The sequence below is a fragment of the Leguminivora glycinivorella genome, chromosome 5 (assembly GCF_023078275.1).
Source record: "Leguminivora glycinivorella isolate SPB_JAAS2020 chromosome 5, LegGlyc_1.1, whole genome shotgun sequence".
In the NCBI taxonomy this organism is placed as follows: Eukaryota; Metazoa; Arthropoda; class Insecta; order Lepidoptera; family Tortricidae; genus Leguminivora; species Leguminivora glycinivorella.
The window spans coordinates 21214620-21236762 of NC_062975.1; the positions used below are offsets into that span (position 1 = coordinate 21214620).

Sequence of the window (22143 nt, forward strand, 5' to 3'; positions counted from 1 at the left end):
AATTTATAATTTATATATAGTAGTATGACTACTTGAAAAACAAGAAATAACAAATCAAAAAAATATTCAATAAAATAATTTGATTTGTTCCCTATTTATACCTAGTTTGTTTATACTTATAAGGTATTTAATTAGATACCCAAATTGTCTCTTCTACTTCACATTTCCAAGGTAACATCATAAATTATAGGGCTACCTGTACCCTTATAATTCGAGGTATGTAATGTTGGATTGATTCTCAGGAGAAGAGTTTGAGATCAGAACGCATTGTTCTTGAAGATCGAATCAATCCGGAATTATCTTGAGGAAAAGTTATTTCCAGCTATGAGTATGCAAAGTTTCTAAAAAGAAGTCTAATAGGTAATAAAATCAAAACCTTCACTTCTATTCCGTATTCCGAGTCTACTGCAAACCACGTCCGACGTGTCGCTGCCCTATCACACTTTCATCCGAATTTACAAGTGCGACAGGGGTTCGCGGTAGGCCCTCAGAATCTCGTCCATTGACAAACGTGTCGGCCAGACACCGGTAACCCTAACCGGCGACCGCAACAATCACATTAACCGCTGCTGGACGCAATTACCGCCTGGCTCACGAACGCGGCGAGATATCCTATATTCCAGACCTAGAGAGCCTAATAAGGAACGTATCCCCATCTTATATCTATATCATCTATAATTAAACGCTGCCAAATAACACTATACCCACTCATAGTGTTGTGTTCTTGTCAGTGATTTAGGTTTCCAGATCTCAAAGATATGTATGTTTCTTTTTTTCTCAGGCTATGTATGTTTTTTTTATGGGATAGGAGGCAAACGAGCAGACAGGTCGCCTGATGGTAAGCGATCACCGCCGCCCATGGACACCCGAAACACCAGAGGTGTTGGAGGTGCGTTGCCGGCCGTTATAAAACAGTTCTATTACTGGCACCTTGCCTATAGGCTCCGGTGAGAAATTGGTTGGTTTTGACTTTTGATACAGAGGTATTGCGAAAAGCTTTTCCATCGTATTTTTCCGGAAACGTTCGTATTTCTCATGCTACTTCAGACAGCGCCAGTACGTCTTGTACTGAGACTGTCTGGAATAGAATGACACGTTCGTACGTTTCCGTAAGAGTACGAAGAAAAAGCTTTTCGCACTTCATCCGTTATACTCGCACAGTTGGTGCGTTTAGTAGTCCAAAAAGTATCGAGGTCATTTCGTCAATGCCGCCGTCGATGGATAAAATGTTGTTTATTGCAGAACCAGTAAAATTGCTGACGTCTGGATTTACAATATCAGCATGCTCATGTTCATAACACAATTTGGCTGGCAATTATAATACCTTCGTGTGACATTAGCTGATCGTTTAACATGCTGTAATGGCGGCTGTGTTAATTGCATTAGGGAGAGTTTAATGTAATTGGGTCGTTATGCGTTGTATTATTATAATAAATGTATTTACTGGTAATAAAGAGGTAGCAAATGAGCAAATAGTACATTACGATACAAGTGCGTAAAAAAGGAAGTTCGAAACGAGTGGCGATAAATTAAAACACGACCGAAGGGAGTGTTTTAAATCGACACGAGTTACGAATTTCCTTTTCGCACGTGTATCGTACGACGTTTTTCAGTACTCCGAAGTTTCGACCTGGCATAATATAATGAACCACTTCTCGCACTAGTGCGTAAAAAAACACCATCTGTACTGAAAAATAATATTTTGAGTGATTAAACAAGGCTAAAAAAGAGTGAAAAAAAAACAAGACGAAGAAAAGGTAAAATAATTTCAATTTATCGTTTTCAACACAAGCAGATGCAAAAGTTCTAGGAAAAAAAAGAGGGGATCACATTTTTATTACGATAGTACAAAAAACCACTACTTAATACTTTTTTATCAGTTCAAATTGAGCACTTCACTCGTCGCCTCCTCTCGAACCTGATATTTTTACTTTCCAAACAAAATAATTTCATGCGTTTAAGTATTTTTGCCGCTTTGCAAACGCCTTAGTTGTTCTACTCATAATCTGACCTACATCAACTACAACATTTTGAAAAAACCCCAGCATAGTGTAGTGGGCCGATTTTCATCAAACAAGGCTAAGGAAATCTAAATCGGTTCGAAAGCTACGATGTCACAGACAGACACGTCAAACTTATAACACATTACGCGGGGTTACAAATGGACAAATAATTTTTCAGTCGATATCACGTGAAATTCAAATTATATTAGTAATCGATAAAACAAATGGCATCAAACTCTTTCAGTGAAGCTGGAAACTTGCTAATTGACAGCCATTTAAGCACGACGTGTAACAGTAACCGAAACGTTAACAAGCGGGGATGCGGCAGAGTAAAATATTGTACCTATTCAGGACGATTTAATGTAGGGCGTCAGTTTCACGAACAATGGTATTAGTATTCGATATAGCAAATTAAATAAAACTCTTTTGGTTAAAGCTGGAAACGTGCTAATTGACAGCCATTCAAGCACGTGGAACAGTAACCGATATGTTAACAAGCAGGAACGGCGGGCGTAAAATATTGTACTGAGTTAATGGTTTATTAAAGTGATTGTGGCAATACCAAGCCTATTGAAGAGAGTTTCTGTAGATAATTATAATTTAATGTTTTTCTTTCATAAGCCTCGGAGTAGGTTTTTGTTACTAAATTGCGCGTATGAGAGTTATGTTAAAGAAAAATCTAAATATTTTCATCATTTTCGTTTACCTTTACCACGACGACAAATATGTCTTCCGAGTTTTTATCAAAAATTTAACCACTTTTTTGGCTTGGGAAATGTTTTGAAATACCGAAGCATTTTTATCTTCAATTTGTATAATATAAAGAATACGATCAGTAAACGAAGAAACAATAAACAAACAAAATCTGAAATCTGAATAATATATTGATATATAAACAAAATTGTCCATCATATCTTTAGTTCTCACAGAATATAACAGATTTTTTTTCTATGTATTTTATGCTCTCAAAAAAGCTGAGGGCTTACCGCGAAGACCGATGTAAAAAAAATCCAGGCATCTTTCTCTATCCAGTCACAGGCTGCTATTTGCGAACATTGGTGTCCGCGGTAGGCTCGGTTATTATACGTTTAACAGTAAGCGATATAGCATGCGGCCGCGGTGGCGGGCTGGCGGTAATTCCATTAAGGAGGGCTTAATGTCATTGATACGGTACTCTGTGCGGTGATTGTATTAAATTGATGTCTGTCAATTACTATTTTATTGAACGACCGGTAGGTATGTGCCATTGTTTTTTGTGTGATGAGTATAGATGGTTGTACATACGTAGTAAAAGCGTGCGACTTTCGATCCGGAGGTCTCGGGTTGGAACCCCGGCTCGTACAAATGAGTTTTTCGGAACTTATGTGCGAAATGTCATTTGATGTTTCACATCCTTTTTTTTTTTTTTTTTTTATTATAAATGGGCTTACTCTTGACCACAGACTAGCCAAAGGCAAAGACGTGGCCTACGATGGAGTGAGCTCGCCCAGAAGATGCCTGTTCACTCTTGATTTGAAGGTTGCCGGGTTATATGAGCTCGGAAATATAGCCGCCGGCAAGGAATTCCACTCCTTGGCACTTGGCAGTGCGCATCCCAGTCGCTTTCGGTGAAGGAAAACATCGTGAGGAAACTGGACTTATTCCAATAAGGGCTAGTTACCCTTCGGGTTGGAAGGTCAGATGGCAGTCGCTTTAGTAAAACTAGTGCCTACGCCAAACCTTGGCATTAGTTGTCAAAGCGGACCCTAGGCACTCATGAGCCGTGGCAAATGTGCCGGGATAACGCAAGGAGGATGATGAGTACAGATGGTTGTACCTTACAGTACCGTTGGTTTCATAACATTATGCTATGTGAATCACGAAATAGACCCACCATTTCGTGATTCACATTACCTTCTTCTGTTGTTTTAGTTGTCTGTATGCGTCTGTTAATGTGTTTGACTGTTAATAATAGGTAAATGTTGTTGACAAAGTAGTTAAGTTTGAAATCATCTGTGTTACTTTTCCCCGTGATCTCTATTTACATAAAATTTACAAGCCGTAAAAAGTCCATCAACATGTTGTGTCTGTAATCAATCAAAAGAACCAAATTGCCTATAAATGAGTGAAAAGAGGTCGTAGAAAAGTTAGGTACTTACTAAATAACCAAGTTTTGCGTTTATGCGCAAGATTAATACAATTACTATCTAAGTAATTTGAGGATGATAGAAATGAAGAAACTTCGTAGACACAACAAATAAAAGCTTCTAAAAAGGTTTTTTTTGTCAATGGTAAAGGATATGATTGATAGGAGAATTTCTTTATTTCACGAAGTTTTTCAGCAAGCAACTTTAAAAATAGAAAATCTCTGCAATATCTCTATCTCGGTCACATCATTATTTGGAGTAACAGAAGGACACGAAATTGCTACACTACTTGTCCTAAAGGTGCTCACATATTATCGGACAATGTTAGTTAAATAATCGCAAAAAGTAAACGTGTTGCCGGATAACTGACAAACTGATCGTCCGGTAGTAATCAGTAGAGAGCGGATTTCAGGTGGCGATTTAAATATTAATATGGATATGAATCGCATAATTTATAATATTTTTTTATTTTAATAAAATGTATCGGAACATAGGCAAAACTCTTTTTGAATGGCTTGGTGAATATTTATGATAATAATGAAAAAAATGTTTGTTATTTTTTTTATAGTGTATTTATTTCAGTTCTTCTTCTTTAATATTTCGTCTGCGCATTAGACAGTAAAAACTTCGATTACGACTCAAAAAGAGTAGAAAAACCGGCCAAGAGCGTGTCGGGCCACGCTCAGTGTAGGGTTCCGTAGTTTTCCGTATTTTTCTCAAAAACTACTGAACCTATGAAGTTCAAAATAATTTTCCTAGAAAGTCTTTATAAAGTTCTACTTTTGTGATTTTTTTTCATATTTTTTAAACATACGGTTCAAAAGTTAGAGGGGGGCGCACTTTTTTTTCTTTAAGAGCGATTATTTCCGAAAATATTAATATTATCAAAAAACCATCTTAGTAAACCCTTATTCATTTTTAAATACCTATCCAACAATATATCAGACGTTCGGGTTGGAATGAAAAAAATATCAGCCCCCACTTTTCATGTAGGGGGGGTACCCTAATAAAACATTTTTTTCCATTTTTATTTTTGCACTTTGTCGGCGTGATTGATATACATATTGGTACCAAATTTCAGTTTTCTAGTGCTAACGGTTACTGAGATTATCCGCGGACGGACGGACGGACGGACGGACGGACGGACGGACGGACGGACGGACGGACGGACGGACGGACAGACAGACATGGCGAAACTATAAGGGTTCCTAGTTGACTACGGAACCCTAAAAATGAAAATAATTCGCTTCCTGTATACAAACCTTTATTTACAATTAAATGCTTTTAAATGTAATTCAGCGAAGTTTGCGGTGTGTGATGTAATAATAATAGATTTTATTATAAGACCTTATTATAAACCACAGTTAAAAAATTGCACTGTTCATATCCATATAAATATTTAAATCGCTACCTGAAATCCGGTCTCTAGTAAAAACACTAAGCCCCTTGCTAGTTTTCTAACAAAATAGGTTGCACGAAAGTAACATTACCTATAACGAAAATCAATAACCCAATATTCATAGTCTATTTATCTAACAGTCCTCCTAAATTGAGTTGCTTTGGCACGATGCTAAGACAAATACTTGATTCGAAGGTTATCCTTCGCAAATTCTCTTAAGCTGACTAAGTGGGCACTGTTATGATAATAAATACAGTTAAGGGAATGTAAAGACCAAGAAATTAGAAGAAAATTCGGACTTACATAATAATATTATCTTGACGACCGGTCTGGTGCAGTCGGTAGTGACCCTGCCTGCTACGCCGCGGTCCCGGGTTCAAATCCTGGTTAAGGCATTTATTTGTGTGATGAACGATTTGTTCCTAAGTCATGGATGTTTTCTATGTATATAAGTATTTATATATTATATATATCGTTGTCTGAGTACCCACAACACAAGTCTTCTTGAGCTTACCATGGGCCTCAGTCAATCTGTGTAAGAATGTCCTATAATATTTATTTATTTATCTTTCAATTATTAGAACGATTGACATATGAGTCATTTGTCAAAGCGGACCCCAGGCTCCATATGCCGTGGCAAATAGCGGGGTAACGCAAGGAGGAGGAGTCATTTTAAAATAGAAAAGTAATTGCACAGTTTGGTCCAAAATAAAATTAAGCATTTTCAAGACCGACACTTAGACGATAATTAGGGGCTGCTCACTCCGCGATTCTTTTGCCAAGCTATAAGTACATGCCGGCGGCCGCGCATTCGCGGCCCATTCAGTGGTGATAATCTTCACGCGGCGCAATAGAACTCAATGTCAGCTACTCGCGTGCGGTCCGTTTGTTAGTAGGTAAGAATTACGAAAGGCGGCATTTTGTGAACATCAAAGCAGTGAGCCTTCTGTACTTGTACATGTACTATTATATATTCTGTGTTCTAATCAAAACCTAGCAGTAATGTGCTATTAGCCAAAGTAACTAGCAAATCCAATTTTCTAGCCACCAATTACAGTCTGTCATCGTAGCCAAAAGCCGTTTCATTTAATGTTTGATCAAGCCAGCAAGCCGCAAATCGCCACCACACAATTTGGGAGCCCAGTTTATTTATTTAGGGCATTACTCCAACTTTGAATGGAATTTGAGGTGAAAGTTGAACATTATTAGTAACCTCTGCACATCATTTTGGGATAGTTTTAGAATATATTAGAGCAGCTACAAACCCAATAGCATATGCTAGTATATTAAAGGAACTTTAATAATAAATCTGTTGGTATTGAAGTTTAGAAAAGCTATGCAAACATCGAATATTATATTCCTGACCAGAAATATACACTGTTTTTTTTTTGTTTTCCGTTAATGTTGACACGTAGCTAGGTTCATTATCAGCAACCAACCTGTATATCACTTTTACATAATAAATTAATTTATTAGTGTGAGAGACCCTTAAGAATAACATTCAAGTTAGTGTCAAGTGATTGACGGCACATGTCAAAACAAATAACATTAGGAATTGGTAAAGGCTGTCGCACACGTGTTTAGTTAAGACGCTAGTTTCTTAGATAAATTTATTGTATTTTATCTAAAGAACCTTCCATTAAAGTTAACGGAATTCAATAAAAACAGGGTGTATGTCAATTATCAGGAGGGCGCTGTTATTCTGATGAATGGAGTGACAGTTCAGTTTAGTATGAAGAGCTAGCGTAGTAGCGTATAGTTCTTATGAATTTCCGCAACATGGCGCATGTCTAGTCATATATTTCTGGTCAGGCTTTACATTATGTAATAGCGTGAATACTGGCTGATGATACAAAGTGTATTTATTAAATTGCATAAATCATGGTCTTCAGAATGATGGTCTTCTCTGTTTTTGAACACTTCGCTCCTTTCTTCTATTCCTCTGTAGCTAACATTAAATTGGACATCTGAGGATCAAAACGATATAACAGACCGTTAGCACAAGCAGCAAGGAAGACCTGCACGGGTAGCATGGTCACGCGCATGGTCACGCGATAGACGACAAAACATCGGCCGTCCCTATCGCACTTACTAATAGTGCGATAGGAACGGCCAGATGTTTTATCATTTATCGCGCGACCATAATTGCCTACGTGCGCAGCGGTATTAGCGGTAATCCAAACTTGGACTCAGTGGAGCGCAGAGCCAGGAGGATGATTGGCGACAAGAAGCTAACGGCCAAGCTACAGTCTTTGGCCCATCGGCGGAAAGTCGCTAGTCTGTCGGTGTTTTACAGGTTGCACTTCAGGGAGTGTGCTCAAGAGCTACACGAGCTTATTCCACCGTCCCCATTCTACCATCGGACTCTTAGACGCACGGCAGGTCTCCATCCTTACTTGGTGGATATTCCACGAATCCGCACGAAGCGCTTTGCTTCTTCTTTTCTTATGCGCACTGCCAAGGAGTGGAATTCCTTGCCGGCGGCTATATTTCCGAGCTCATATAACCCGGCAACCTTCAAATCAAGAGTGAACAGGCATCTTCTGGGCGAGCTCACTCCATCGTAGGCCACGTCTTTGCCTTTGGCTAGTCTGTGGTCAAGAGTAAGCCCATTTATAATAAAAAAAAAAAAAAAAAAACTAGTTCACCTGAATTAGCATTGCCCAAACATTTTGTGTCCTATGTCGTCCATACATGATTTACATCACCTATTTTATTTTTGAAAATATGCCCTTGCATGAATAACCTCTTATTTTAAAATAATAATGTATGATACCATAAATCTGTGAGACTACACAAATATTGCAGCTGCCCTAGCTGCCAAAACAACAGGACTGCTACAGAACAATATAATATTCCTGGTAATTATCAATCAACAAACAAGTTTCTGGTTTAAACATTTTGTAAACTAGTTAGCGAAATATGTACAATACACCTGCACCGTGTAGAATAAACAAGCTGTTAAAGCGCTTTCACACTCTCCGACGCCGGATATCGCATAAAATTAATATGAATAGAATAATTATATGTTTATTAAATACTAGCTTTTGCCCGCGGCTGGAAAGAGACAAAAAGTAGCCTATATCACTCTCCATCCCTATTTACACTTAACAAATCACGTCAATTCGTTCTTCCGTTTTGCCGTGAAAGACGAACAAACAAACAGACATACACACTTTCCCATTTATAATATTAGTATGGATAGTTATCCATACGATAATATTTTAGTATTTTCCTGCATTCTTTTGGTATTGTTTATGGAAGTGTTATGGAGTGGACTCCTTAACTTGGCAACCAGGAACTCACTTTCCAACATAGAGGGATTAGTCCTTTTTCTTCAGGATTTTTTCCTTCACCGAAGAGCGACTGGTAAATATCAAATGATATTTCCAACATAAGTTGTGAAAAAACTTTATGGTACGAACCGACCGAGGCTAGAACCCGCAACCTCCAACTTGAAAGTAGCATGCTCTTACCGCTTAATGGAAAACAGGATTAAGTAAAAAACTGGAGGTAGTATTTGGTAGTGCACTCTAGAGGCTATTTTCGCATAGGACTTCTGGTTCCAGTGCCGTCTTAGCAGTCTCGTGTCCTCAATAATTTATTTTTCTTTAGCTTATTCACATTGTTTAATATTAACCCTTAAATGCATAGTGATGTATATATGCATCATGCAATTTTGACTCTATTGACAGCATGTCAAAATTCAAGTTTGAATAAATCTTTGTTAAGGTCGTGAATTTAAGGGTTAATATAGATACCTCTAGATAGCTTATTATGCAATAAACTAATATTGTAGTTAGAAGCTGATGAAGACTTAATCTCGAAACGCATTTAACCACGTTTTTGTCATCAACGGTCGGTAGTCCACGTGCTCTTGTAAAATCTAGCTATCAATTTACAAGTGCTAAATCACTTTACACGGGTTACCCTCATCTGGCAGAATAATTTTAGTCCGAAACACACTTCGCATAACATGTTTCGCAGAAACACTTTCGGTAGAATGGTAATTTTGCAGAAAACTTAGTTGGCATTATTACTACCACGCATAAGATACATTTGGCAGAATATTGTTTTACAGAACATTACTTTGGTCGACTTTGGTTTTTGCATAATAGTATGTACCATAATAATCTTATAGCATAATATTACACTATCAGAATTATTACTCGCTATCAGAAAAGAAAAAGTGCCCCAGAGTCACCGTTAGGTACGACGACGAGCGAAGCGAGGAGGAGAGTTGAGTATCTTGCATCCCCAACACATCCAACTCGCTATCAAATAGCAAATTACAACTTTATGCCGCCTAAATATTATGCACAAATATTATCTGCAAATGTATTGTTCGACTAGAAGACTATTATGCTCATCAACATTATGACAGCAACAGACGATTCGGTATTACATAAATCTGCGAAATGATTTGTGTCAAAGCACATTCTACGTAAGGTGTTTCTGCCAAACTTGACTTCTGCCAAGAACTATTTATATGAATCAAATAAATGCATAAAAAGTTTCAGCCAGATAATAGTGAACCCTGTACACTGTCGTACTTACCTTACAAAAATTAATAATACTTAATTAGCTCATATCACCTTGACACTAGCGAAATAGTCCCAATGGACTGAAGCCATTTAATTTAAAAAAACTAACTGTTGCGCATAGCCCCCATCCAATATCCGATATCCATGGCATACCATGATAGTCACGCCGTGTCACCGTCACCTGTCGGTCTGATATTATCGAATGTTGTAGACTATTGCATAGTTATCATTCAATATCATACAATACCGCGGTAGTTACATGGTACTGTAACTGGCGAAGCAAATGCCCTATATCCGACATACAATTTGTGGTTTTCCGAGAATATATTATTCGGCTAAACGGAATATGGCATTCCCTCTTCATCCAACATGGATTTCACAGGTATATAACATAAATCAATGTATTCAACGTGTCAGACGAACTCAGTCAAAACGTCTAGCTAGGTAGTCAGTTTCTACAAGCAGCTTGCAGTTTTCGCACGTCAATTTGTGTAGGCTAAATAAATTAATATAAAAGTTTTTAGTTTAGTTCAAATTCAACGGTTTTATTCCGATCCTTGAGTGTGCCAAAAAAGTAGAAAAATAATTTTATAATAATATTACGATATAAATTATGTTTCGTATGACTAAAGGGAAACAATTACATATGAAATATCTATGTTTTAAATATTTAGTCACTTAATAGTACCTATGTTTGTAGTTTTATTCCACCTATCTATGTTCTACGTTATATTACGTTATACTATGTGTACCTATGTTAGTAAAATATACTAATATTAAAACAGCTCGGTATGTAGTCGTAAAATGGAACTCATATTTTATATGCACAAGTACGTAAAATACAACTTCTTGCACGCTAAACAGCCAAAAAACGGGCACTTTTTGAGCAACTGTATTAAAAAAATAGTTTTATGATTTAACAGCGATATGGGACTCAGTCAAACTGTGTAAGATTAACCTATAATATTTATTTACTACCTTATAATCCGAGTTGTAATCCTACCTTATAATTAAAGTTGCAAACATAGGCATGCATCGCCGGTCGGACTTTAAGTATGTACCTACACGCCGTTCACTCAAATGAACAAGTGACCGAGGGGCGCCATCTGTGTAGTCGCGTGGCAAGTACCTACTATTCTTCTGAGTTTTACGCAGTAACTTATTAGTATTAGTTAAATAAAGCGTAGGTATTTGTCGTTTTGCGGGCGACTGAATTATCTGTTACGTTAGTAACTTATTAATAATCTGTGAATTCGGATCGGACAGTGTGAAAGCGCTCTAACAGCCCGCTCCGCTGCCGGCACTCAATCAAAAAGTAATGTTACGCGAACCCGCTTAGAATAATTCCGCAGCGCTTTAATTGCCAGCTTGATTAATTACACTTACTTCAGATTACTAACGAATTCTGATTAACTGGTTTAAGGCACTATTCATGATTCGTGTATTATGTAAAACGATATTTGGTAGCTTCGTAATCTATGTAAGAAAAATTGTAAATATACTCTAAGAACAAATTAAATTATTTTCATTTAAAATACACTGAAAGAAGAAAGTCAGCTCCTGGTAGCGGAGAGAAAGATTTTTTGCAAGATCCTGGGACCTATTCAGAGAGACGATGGCACCTGGAGGATTCGGAAAAATGCCGAGATCGAGGAGTTAGTGCCCGAACCCAATATCATCGGCGAAACGAAAGCCCACAGACTTCGCTGATTCGGTCACTTACTTAGAATGGGAAACGATCGGGCTGTCAAGAGAGCGTTCTTGGGTCGACCCTCTGGTGGCCGTCCGGCGGGTCGACCCAGGTATCGCTAGGAGGACAGTGTGGTGGCGGATCTGCGTCGGCTTCAAGTTAGTGACTGGCAAAAGGCTGCGCAGGATCGGGACAGGTGGCGATCTCTCGTTTCGGAGGCCAAGATTCACTTGGGATCACTGAGCCAAAATAGTTAGTTAGTTAGTTCATTTAAAATATCTTAATTTGTGTTTTTAAGTAGTCACACTACTATACTATACACTTGAAATAAATGTCATATAAAAAGAAAAAGTGAGTGAAATCGAACCAGCGTCCTCCGTTTACCGGACGGATGCCTAAATATTAATAATTATCCTACGTTTGTGACCCGATGGCCGACCGATTTAGGCATCCGTCCGGTAAAAGGAGGACGCTGGTTCGATTCCCGCTCGGGACACTTGGAGGCATGGTAAATTTTTCTTTATAAATTACATTTATTTCAAGTTTAAACATATATAAAAATGTTTCCCTGGAATTCGTATTACGCGATAAATGAATGATACCTAATATGTTTTGCAATTTCAAACTGAAAAATGTGTTTTTTGAAATCATGCACCCCTTAGATATTAAAATACAAGTTGGTTTTTAATAACCTGCCACGTCATTTTTTATGAGATAGGAGGCAAGAAACGAGCAGACGCCATGATGGTAAGCGATCACCACCGCCCACGGACTCCTGAAACACTGAGGGTTCGAGGTGCGTTGCTGGCCTTCAAGATTCGTACTTTAAGATAAGTACGCTCTTTGTGCATTAATAATCCGACCCATAGTCAATATTAATCATAAATTGAAATAGATATCATACACGAAAGAAAAAACGACAAGGCCCACTGGTGGCCGAGCCGGGAATCGAACCCGGGTTCTCAGCTTACGCGGCTAATATTAATCATGTCTAAAGCTAAAATTTGACGTAGGTAGCTATTATCTATATATATGAATCGCGCCAAAAAACATCGAAATTTATTTTAAAAACACCATATTTCTACGAAAACTGCATTAACTCTACACTTCACAGAATCCTGAAAATTCATTTAACTTATAAATAAACGGATAATCACTTTTACAGCTAAAACGAAATATTTCACTTTGCTTATGCCTATCCTAAAATACTTCATTTTCAACGTGTCATAGTAAATCTGGTGCGGTAAAATAATCCAATTATTATCAATTCAGTTAGTTAAGCTCATTTGAGTGATAATTTCGACGAAAATTGCAAAATTGTTTGAGCATATTGACCGTTACCAATTTGACGGAATAATGGTGCTTTGAGTTGACAACGGGAAACAGATACTGGCACATCAAATAGAGATTTTAAGATGCTACAGGAGCGAAAATGCTAAAGCTAAAAATATATGCTAGCGGTAAGAGCGTGCGACTTTCGATCCGGAGGTAGCGGGTTCGAACCCGGCTCGTACCAATGAGTTTTTCTGAACTTATGTGCGAAATGTCATTCGATATTTGCCAGTCGCTTTTCGATGAAGGAAAACATCGTGAGCCTAGTTACCTTTCGGGTTGGAAGGTCAGATGACAGTCACTTTCGTAAAAACTAGTGCCTACGCCAAATCTTGGGATTAGTTGTCAAAGCGGACCCCAGGCTCACATGAGCTGTGGCAAATGCCGGGGTAACGCAAGGATGATAATGAGGAGGGAAAATACTATAATGGAAAGAAACCCCCTTTCAATTTGGGAAATTTATTTAAATATAGGTACTATATAGTGTTTTTAACTAGATTTATCGAAAAAAAATTGTCCATTCAAAACAACTCAGTTGAAAGATATTGCGGAAAAATCTTTGCAATCCAGGTTCCGTTCTCGACCGATTCCTCCTTCAAAACTTAATCGTGACGAAATATGAGAATCTGAGTAACAATGAAATAATCAGTGTCGGACCGTTTAGTTTTTTGGATAATTGTTACCAATTTTGAATACCACACTTTTTTTGCGCCATATCGCCGGTCTTACCGTTTTGGAATTTTTTGATGGGTTCTAGCGTCTTTAAAAATAATAATATCAAAAAAATCAAAACGTTCCGACACAGATAAAAATAATAATAATCTGTATTGAAAAAATAATTGCTTTATCTTCAAAAACCAGGGAGGAAATAGTCAAGAGCATTTCTATAGAGAATCGACCCCTCCTGTATCGTCTTAACACATATTCTAGGGACACTCTTAATCAGTTAGTCACATATATCCATACAAAAACTCATGCCTCTTTCAAAAAGGTATGGGCAGTTTCAACTTTCAAAAACACACGTAGCAGCAATTAAGTATAAATAATTAAAAACACTACCTATTCATGTTTCTCGAAAAATCTTTACACCGCTAGCTAGCTTTTATCACAATCGGTACAGCGACATCTACATGTAACTTTGACTACTCAAAAATGATATCTCGCAAATCAACTATAGTTATTTGTTATACATACAAGGGGGCAAAGTTGTATTTTAACGCCGAGTGTGGAATTGAAAAACGAGCAAGTGAAAGGATTCTATAGTTGAACCACGAACGAAGCGAGTGGTTCGAGAATAGAATCCTGAACTTGCGAGTTTTTTAACACACGAGAAGTAAAATACATTTGCACCCGAGTGTAACACAAAACTTTTCCCTTTACTATAGCGAGAAATGTGCAACGAAAAAAATGCGTTTATCACTGCTTCCAGTAGTTCCACAGGTGGTAAATAATCTTTATTACTAGATTCACCTACTTTTATCAATTTTAAAGCAATTACTTTGACTTTATTCAAGGTCAAATTACTTTACCCGCTAGTAGATAAAATGCGTTTTTACCCGCTGGTATTAAAGGCCAAAACACGTGTTTCCGAGCTAGTGAGGAGAAAAAATACATATATACATACAGAGGTTGGGTAGGGACCGTTTCCTCAAAAGCGGAATATAGGGCAGTCGGTAACGAGGGCCTAGCTTCAGTTCACACGGGGATGTCAGGAGCGCTTTACAAAGGACTTGGCTTCGTTAAACCGTGTCCTGGAGCTAAATTCAGATTTGTATGTTATAGTTTTGATCTAATTTTATAATATCGAAAATCATTTGTAGGTTTTAGTGTAGGTAAGCAAATTAAAACTAAAACATATTGTTACCATCATCATCGAAATCCCGATCAATACAACGCTAATACATTCGTTGTTTGTCACATCACGAAAACTCGTTGTTGTTGTAAAATCGTTCCAAATACATAAACTAAAAATACACGGAGTATCATAAAATCCATATTTTAAGTTGACTGATACATTTAAGTGAGCCCGTAGCCACAATATCGAAAATAAAATGTCCGAAGTACGAAATTTCAAAAGACATGATATCGAAAATCAAAATTGCTAATGGGCGAACTTCCTAAAAATACACGTATTACGACACGACGACCGGTCTGGCGCAGTCGGTAGTGACCCTGCCTGCTACGCCGTGGTCCCGGGTTCGTATCCCGGTAAGGGCATTTAGTTGTGTGATGAGCATAGATATTTGTTCCTGAGTCATGGATGTTTTCTATGTATATTATAAGTAAGTCAACGGAGAAACACGTCACGTCTCCTAAGAATTTATTATTCTATAAATTATTATTTTTGATCGTTTCTCATGTATTATCACACTTTTTCAAGCATATATTTCTGAAGACAGCGTGCTGCCAAACCTTCCTGCTTCTACCGCAGCCCGAGCACCCAAAATACTGCCTCGCAAGACTTATGCGCTTTGACAGACATATGTCATGCAGCAAATATTTACAAATAAGAAATATTTTTAGTAAACATTTTCTATAAACCGTCTTGTTGTGCAGTAATATGTAGTTATTATCGTGTCTTGTGTATAACTGAATCTGTGTAGAAAGCCGACTTTCAAAGATGTACTCTTACGGGCAGACGTGCATAATGGGCCTCACAGAACTGGCCTCAAGGAAACCAGCTTGTAATCCCAGGCTCTACGATTTTTACTATTTCTGCGGCAAACAAACGAAGAAAAGTAAATAATCAGGGTAAGCTGAAACATTATAGTGCGACCTGACCAAGAGAAACAAAATCTTGTATGACTTTCATAATTTATAGTGAATTCTGTGTTATTTTTTTATTTACTTGTATAATTATTGTAATCTTCTCTGTATATTTAATTAAGGCTAACTTTATGTCGCATTCACAAAATGCTTCTGACGCCGCCCCTTCACCTCTAACCTTTTGCTCACTCTGCCCCAAAGCCGGGCCGTTCAAGGGACAACATGGCCTTAACGTCCACATCGGCCGCGTGCATGGCAAACCAACTACGGATATTGAGCCGCCCGCCGCTGTTCTCCAGGGAATGGGTCTCATCTTCAATGACTGCAGTCTACAAAAACTTTCAGACTTGAAAAAGAATGTGCGCGTATTGAAACACATCCCAAAGGGCGCAAGGACTCTCGCCGCAGGTAAATTGTCGACTTTAATTGAGGCTTGCCTAGGCTCGAACGATGTCAATGACTGGTTCGCACTCTTATCGTTCTCCTTCACTGCGCTTAGAGTTCCGGACGCTGGCACGGGCAAATCGCTAACGTCGAAAGTAAAAGATAATATTTGCGAACTTAACATCTATTTTCCCGATCAGCTCAATCAAAAACCTCGGTCTATTTACCGCACAATTGAGGCCAAAGTCCACGATGGGGACCTACGAGGCGCAGTCCGTATACTTATGTCAGATTCTACCCTTGCCCCGTCGAATGCTGACACATTGAACGGATTAAGAGACAAGCATCCTCCGCCTTCTAGGCAACTAACATATCCGCCCGAACCTGATCTGTCAAGACAATTCCTTACGGTTTCTGCTACAGACGTGGCCAATGCGATTGGCTCGTTCTACAACGGCTCTGCAGCCGGGTTGGATGGCCTTAGACCACAACATCTTAAAGAGCTCGTGTCTCCCAATGCAGGTGACAACGGAACTAGATTACTTGAATCACTGACCAAACTTTGCAACTTCCTCCTACGCGGTATGCTTAATCCTCAAGTTTGTCCCTACCTTTACGGAGCGTCCCTATGTGCTTTGGCCAAAAAAGACGGAGGCATTCGTCCTATTGCTATTGGCACTACTCTTAGGCGACTCGTAGCCAAGTTAGGCTGTAGGTCTGTAAGAGACGAAATGGCAGGTTTCCTTCAGCCTTTTCAGATGGGCTTTGCTACACCCTTAGGCTGCGAGGCTGCAATCCACGCAACAAGGCATTTTTCAATGGCACATGAAAATGATAACATCGTAATCATAAAACTGGACCTAAAAATGCTTTTAACTCTGTCGAAAGAGATGTGATTTTACAGAAAGTTAAAGACCATACCCCTACTTTGTATCCATTTTTATACCAATGTTACTCGGCTCCAAGCAACCTCTTTTATGATAACAATACCATTTCATCACAGGTCGGTGCTCAACAAGGCGATCCATTGGGACCCCTCGTGTTCTGCCTAGCTATACAAAGTCTAATCACTACATTAGAATCCCCTCTGAACGTCTGGTATTTAGACGACGGCACAATAGGAGGCGATCCCGATGTGGTCCTTAATGACATCGGCAGACTTCTACCAGCCTTAGAACATATTGGCTTGGAAGTAAATTCCTCAAAATGTGAGTTCTTCGCTCCCAGTCCCGCTGCTATGAATTCTGTTTCAGATTTTCAGAATTTACTACCACACATTAAGGTCATAGACAAATCTTCTTTTTGCCTCCTTGGTGCACCTATTTATCCTGAAGGGGTAAGTTCGGTGCTGCAGTCTAAGACATCACAATTAAGATCGTCTCTCGAACGCCTCAAACAACTTTCAGCACACGTATCTCTAACATTACTACGCAACTGTTTTGCCATGCCACGAATAACTTACACTCTTCGGACGGCACCAACGTGGTTATTCAAAGAGGACGTCAACAACTACGACTTAACATTAAAAATAGGTCTGGAAAGCGTCCTTAACGTCCACTTCAACGAAGTCCAGTGGATCCAGGCTACACTTCCTATCCGCTATGGAGGCTTAGGTATTCGTAGCATGAACGATGTCGGGATTGCAGCGTTCCTAGCCTCCTCTCATGCGTCGACAGGTCTTGTCACTAAAATATTATCCTACAACGGTGGCGAGATCTGTCTTCCATTTGTAGAGGAGGCCTTAGAGGAGTGGGCAACCCGGTGTCCCGGAAGTGCACGTCCGGACAACCCTGATCTCCAAAGACCCTGGGATAATACTTTATGCGAGCGCACATATTTAAGTATTATCAACAGTGCTCCACGAGGCGAAGATGTGGCGAGATTAAAAGCTGTCAAACAACCAGAGTCCGGAGCCTGGCTGCACGCGCTACCTTCTCCACAATTGGGCACACTCTTAGACAACGACACTCTTAGAGTCGGAGTCGCCCTTAGACTCGGGTGCAGGGTATGTGAACCTCATCGCTGTGTCTGCGGTACAATGGTCGAGGCCAATGGGCACCACGGATTAAGCTGCATGCGATGTGCGGGGCGAATGCCTAGACATCACGCCATCAACGAGCTGATCCGCCGTGCCATGGTCGCAGCCAGTGTACCCTGCATCCTCGAGCCGCAGGGTTTATGCCGTGTAGACGGCAAACGACCGGACGGCCTGACGCTAGTGCCTTGGGCAAAAGGCCGCAGCCTAATTTGGGATGCCACATGCGTTAGCACCTTTGCCCCGTCCCATATCACCCATACTAGCAAAGTGGCAGGCGCGGCTGCCGAAAATGCTGCTAAATTAAAAAAAACGAAATATTCCAACTTAGTACCGGCATACGATTTTGTCCCTGTCGCCATTGAGACGGCAGGGCCTTGGTGTGCTGAGGCCAAGGCCTTTATTGGAGCTTTGGGGCGGCGTCTACGGGACAGAGGCAACGACCCCGTTCCGGCTCTTACCTGGTCCAACAAATTTCGCTGGCCGTGCAACGCGGCAATGCCGCCAGCATTTTTGGCACCTTTAGACCAGGTGATAGCCGGAACGGAACTTAATTGTTAAGTTAGTTTTAGTTTAGTTTAGCTGTTAACTTTTACTTTAGAATAGTTTTAATTTGTTTTGTTTGTTATAAGTAGTTTAGATATTTTTAACATTTGTATACAATTACACCTTACTAATTCCATAATTATTTGATTAAAATATACGTTTTTATAAGTATTTATATATTATATAATTTATATCGTTGTCTGAGTACCCACAACACAAGCCTTCTTGAGCTTACCGTGGGCCTCAGTCAATCTGTGTAAGAATGTCCTGTAATATTTATTTATTTATTTATATTATTTACTAGCTTTGGCCCGTGGCTTCGCTCGCATTAGACAGAGACAAAAAGTAGTCTATGTCACTCTCTATCTCTTCAACTATCTTCACTTAAAAAATCATGTCAATTCGTCGCTCCGTTTTTCCGCGAAAGACGGACAAACAAACAGACACACACACTTTCCCATTTATAATATTAGTATGGATTTATGGTTAATTGACCTATCTTTGAAAATTCAATTGTGCAATAATGGCTAATGACCTATTTTGGTACACAATTTATTAAGTATGTACTTATAAAAATGTAGTAAGCGTATACCCAGACTCCCAAGCATAAAACATTTTAAATTGCTTCCTCACACGTCTTGGACATCAAAAAACTCCACATAAAAATAAAACCTTCATTGTTCACCAACACGACCGTCTAACAAAGGCCCGACTTGAGCTTCCATTCATATTCGAAATTTCTAGAAAATAGTTCGGAAAAACTTCCAATTTGCTGACTATTTTAAGTTGACCTATGTGCTCTTTGACTTTGCTATGTTGGAAGAAAAAGTTGTGTTTGGAAGGTAGGTCAGTGTTATGCTGGGCAGTCGTCGGCCGAATGTTGTCACCGGCTCTGCCACACTTTGACATTAAAATGTAAATTGAATCCCGTTTTTAAGTCAGCATGCGGCGATCGGTGTGCGACTAAACTTCAAACCCAATTTGGGTTTAGGTTTTGAACGGAACTGTTACGAGTGCACGTGGAATTGAAACAATATTGTGTGTTTGTTTTGTTTGTTTTTTTTTTTGTAATAGGTGCTGTTATTTAACGAAAAGAATATAGTTTATAAGTAAGTACTATAAACATAAACTGGAATAAAGTACGCGCAGTACGTTATACATTAAAGGAGAATGGGTATTTTTGTCCCATGAATATACGTATACAGGGTAGGACATGGCTCGTTTAAAAGGGCTTATTTATAGCATTATCTTGTTGTATGACACCAACATTAGATTACGTGCAGGGACAAAGCTATTTAAAAAACCGGCCAAGAGCGTGTCGGGCCACGCTCAGTGTAGGGTTCCGTAGTTTTCCATATTTTTCTCAAAAACTACTGAACCTATCAAGTTCAAAACAATTTTCCTAGAAAGTCCTTATAAAGTTCTACTTTTGTGATTCTTTTCATATTTTTTGAACATTTGGTTCAAAAGTTAGAGGGGGGGGACGCACTTTTTTTTCCTTTAGGAGCGATTATTTCCGAAAATATTAATATTATCAAAAAACGATCTTAGTAAACCCTTATTCATTTCTAAATACCTATGCAACAATATATCACACGTTGGGATTGGAATAAAAAAAAATATCTGCCCCCACTTTACATGTTGGGGGGGTACCCTAATAAAACATTTTTTTCCATTTTTTATTTTTGCACTTTGTTGGCGTGATTGATATACATATTGGTACCAAATTTCAGCTTTCTAGTGCTAACGGTTACTGAGATTATCCGCGGACGGACGGACGGACGGACGGACGGACGGACGGACGGACGGACGGACGGACGGACGGACGGACGGACGGACGGACGGACAGACAGACATGGCGAAACTATAAGGGTTCCTAGTTGACTACGGAACCCTAAAAAAGGATAGCGCTTATTGTGTTTTTATAACTGAATAATAGCGCCCTCTATATAGTTATGGAAACTATTTACTTAGTTGATAAACTCTTTTGATACTCGCAGTGTAATAGTTGTCTAAGATGTATTTTATTTTAATATAGAATAAAGTGCTTTTGCCGTTCTGCCACCGACGACATCGTTTCTAGCGCATATAATTTGTTGTTTTACAAAATACTTGTTATTTACGCAACTATGGGAACAAATCAAATAATTTTTAACAAATATTTTGATTTGTGTTTTTTTAAGTAGTCACACTACTTATATTATTTATTATATTTATTAAAAATCGAAATAAGATGTCATATAAAATGTCAAAAAAAATATTTTTTTTTCTTTAATATATGACATCTTATTTCGATTTTTAATACTTGTTATTTGTTATATAATATTATGAGAGTGCGCAGACAGAGAGCGTTCTGGAGTTCTGCATTCTGCGTTCAGAGTTCTTTAGAATGTACTGAGTCTGTAGCAACAACGCACACTGCGGGCAGTCTGACCGCGGCGGTCAAAGCGGAACGCCGCGTTCTAGCGTTTTTTTCTCACCGAAACTATTTGTTAACTTTCATACAAAATAACCTATAATCTGGACGCTCCACTAATCCGAACGGTGGTTAAATTTTCAGGGCTTGGATTAAGAGGATACGGTAGCGAAAATGCTAAAATGGAAAGGAGCCCCCCTTTCAACTTGGGAATTTTAGTTAAATATACAAGTAATATTAACTAGATTTATCGAAAAAAAAAATGTCTATTAAGAACAACTCAGTCAAAAGATATTTCAAAAAAATCTTTAAAATCGAGGTTCCGCTCTCGACTCTTTCCTCCTTCAAAACTTAATCAATAGGAACAAAATTTGAGAATCTGAATAAAAATAATCTATGTCGGACCGTTTAGCTTTTTTGGTTAATTGTTACCAATCTTGAGTATCACACCTTTTTTTGCGCCACAATGAAAAAGGCCGTTTTTGGAAATTTTTTATTGGCTCTAGAATAATTAAAAAGCAGAATATCAAAAAAATCAAAACGGTCCGACACAGATAAAAATAATAACAATCTGTGTTGAAAAAATCATTGCTCTATCTCCAAAAACCAGAGAGGAAATAGTCGAGAGCGTTTGCATGGAGAATTGACCCCTACCGTATCGTCTTAAAGAGGCCCTGCTGTATGATAGAAACAAGTGACTGTGGAAAATAATTTGTTTTAACCGAAGCGTCTTCATCTATTATCACGCCTAACGCCTGGGCTGCTTTTTTTATTATAGGACATTCTTACAAAGATTGACTGAGTCCCACTGTAAGCTCAAGAAGGCTTGTGTTGTGGGTACTCAGACAACGATAAATATCATATACGTATTATATATATAAATAAATATCATATACGTATTA

At 38.7% G+C, this 22143-nt stretch overlaps 1 protein-coding gene across 1 annotated transcript in view; it reads right to left on the reverse strand.

Moving 5' to 3' along the window:
* The window catches only part of LOC125226582, a 509615-nt gene that overhangs the window by 374170 nt on the left and 113302 nt on the right, over window positions 1-22143 (reverse strand). The gene's annotated exons all lie outside the window — the stretch shown is intronic.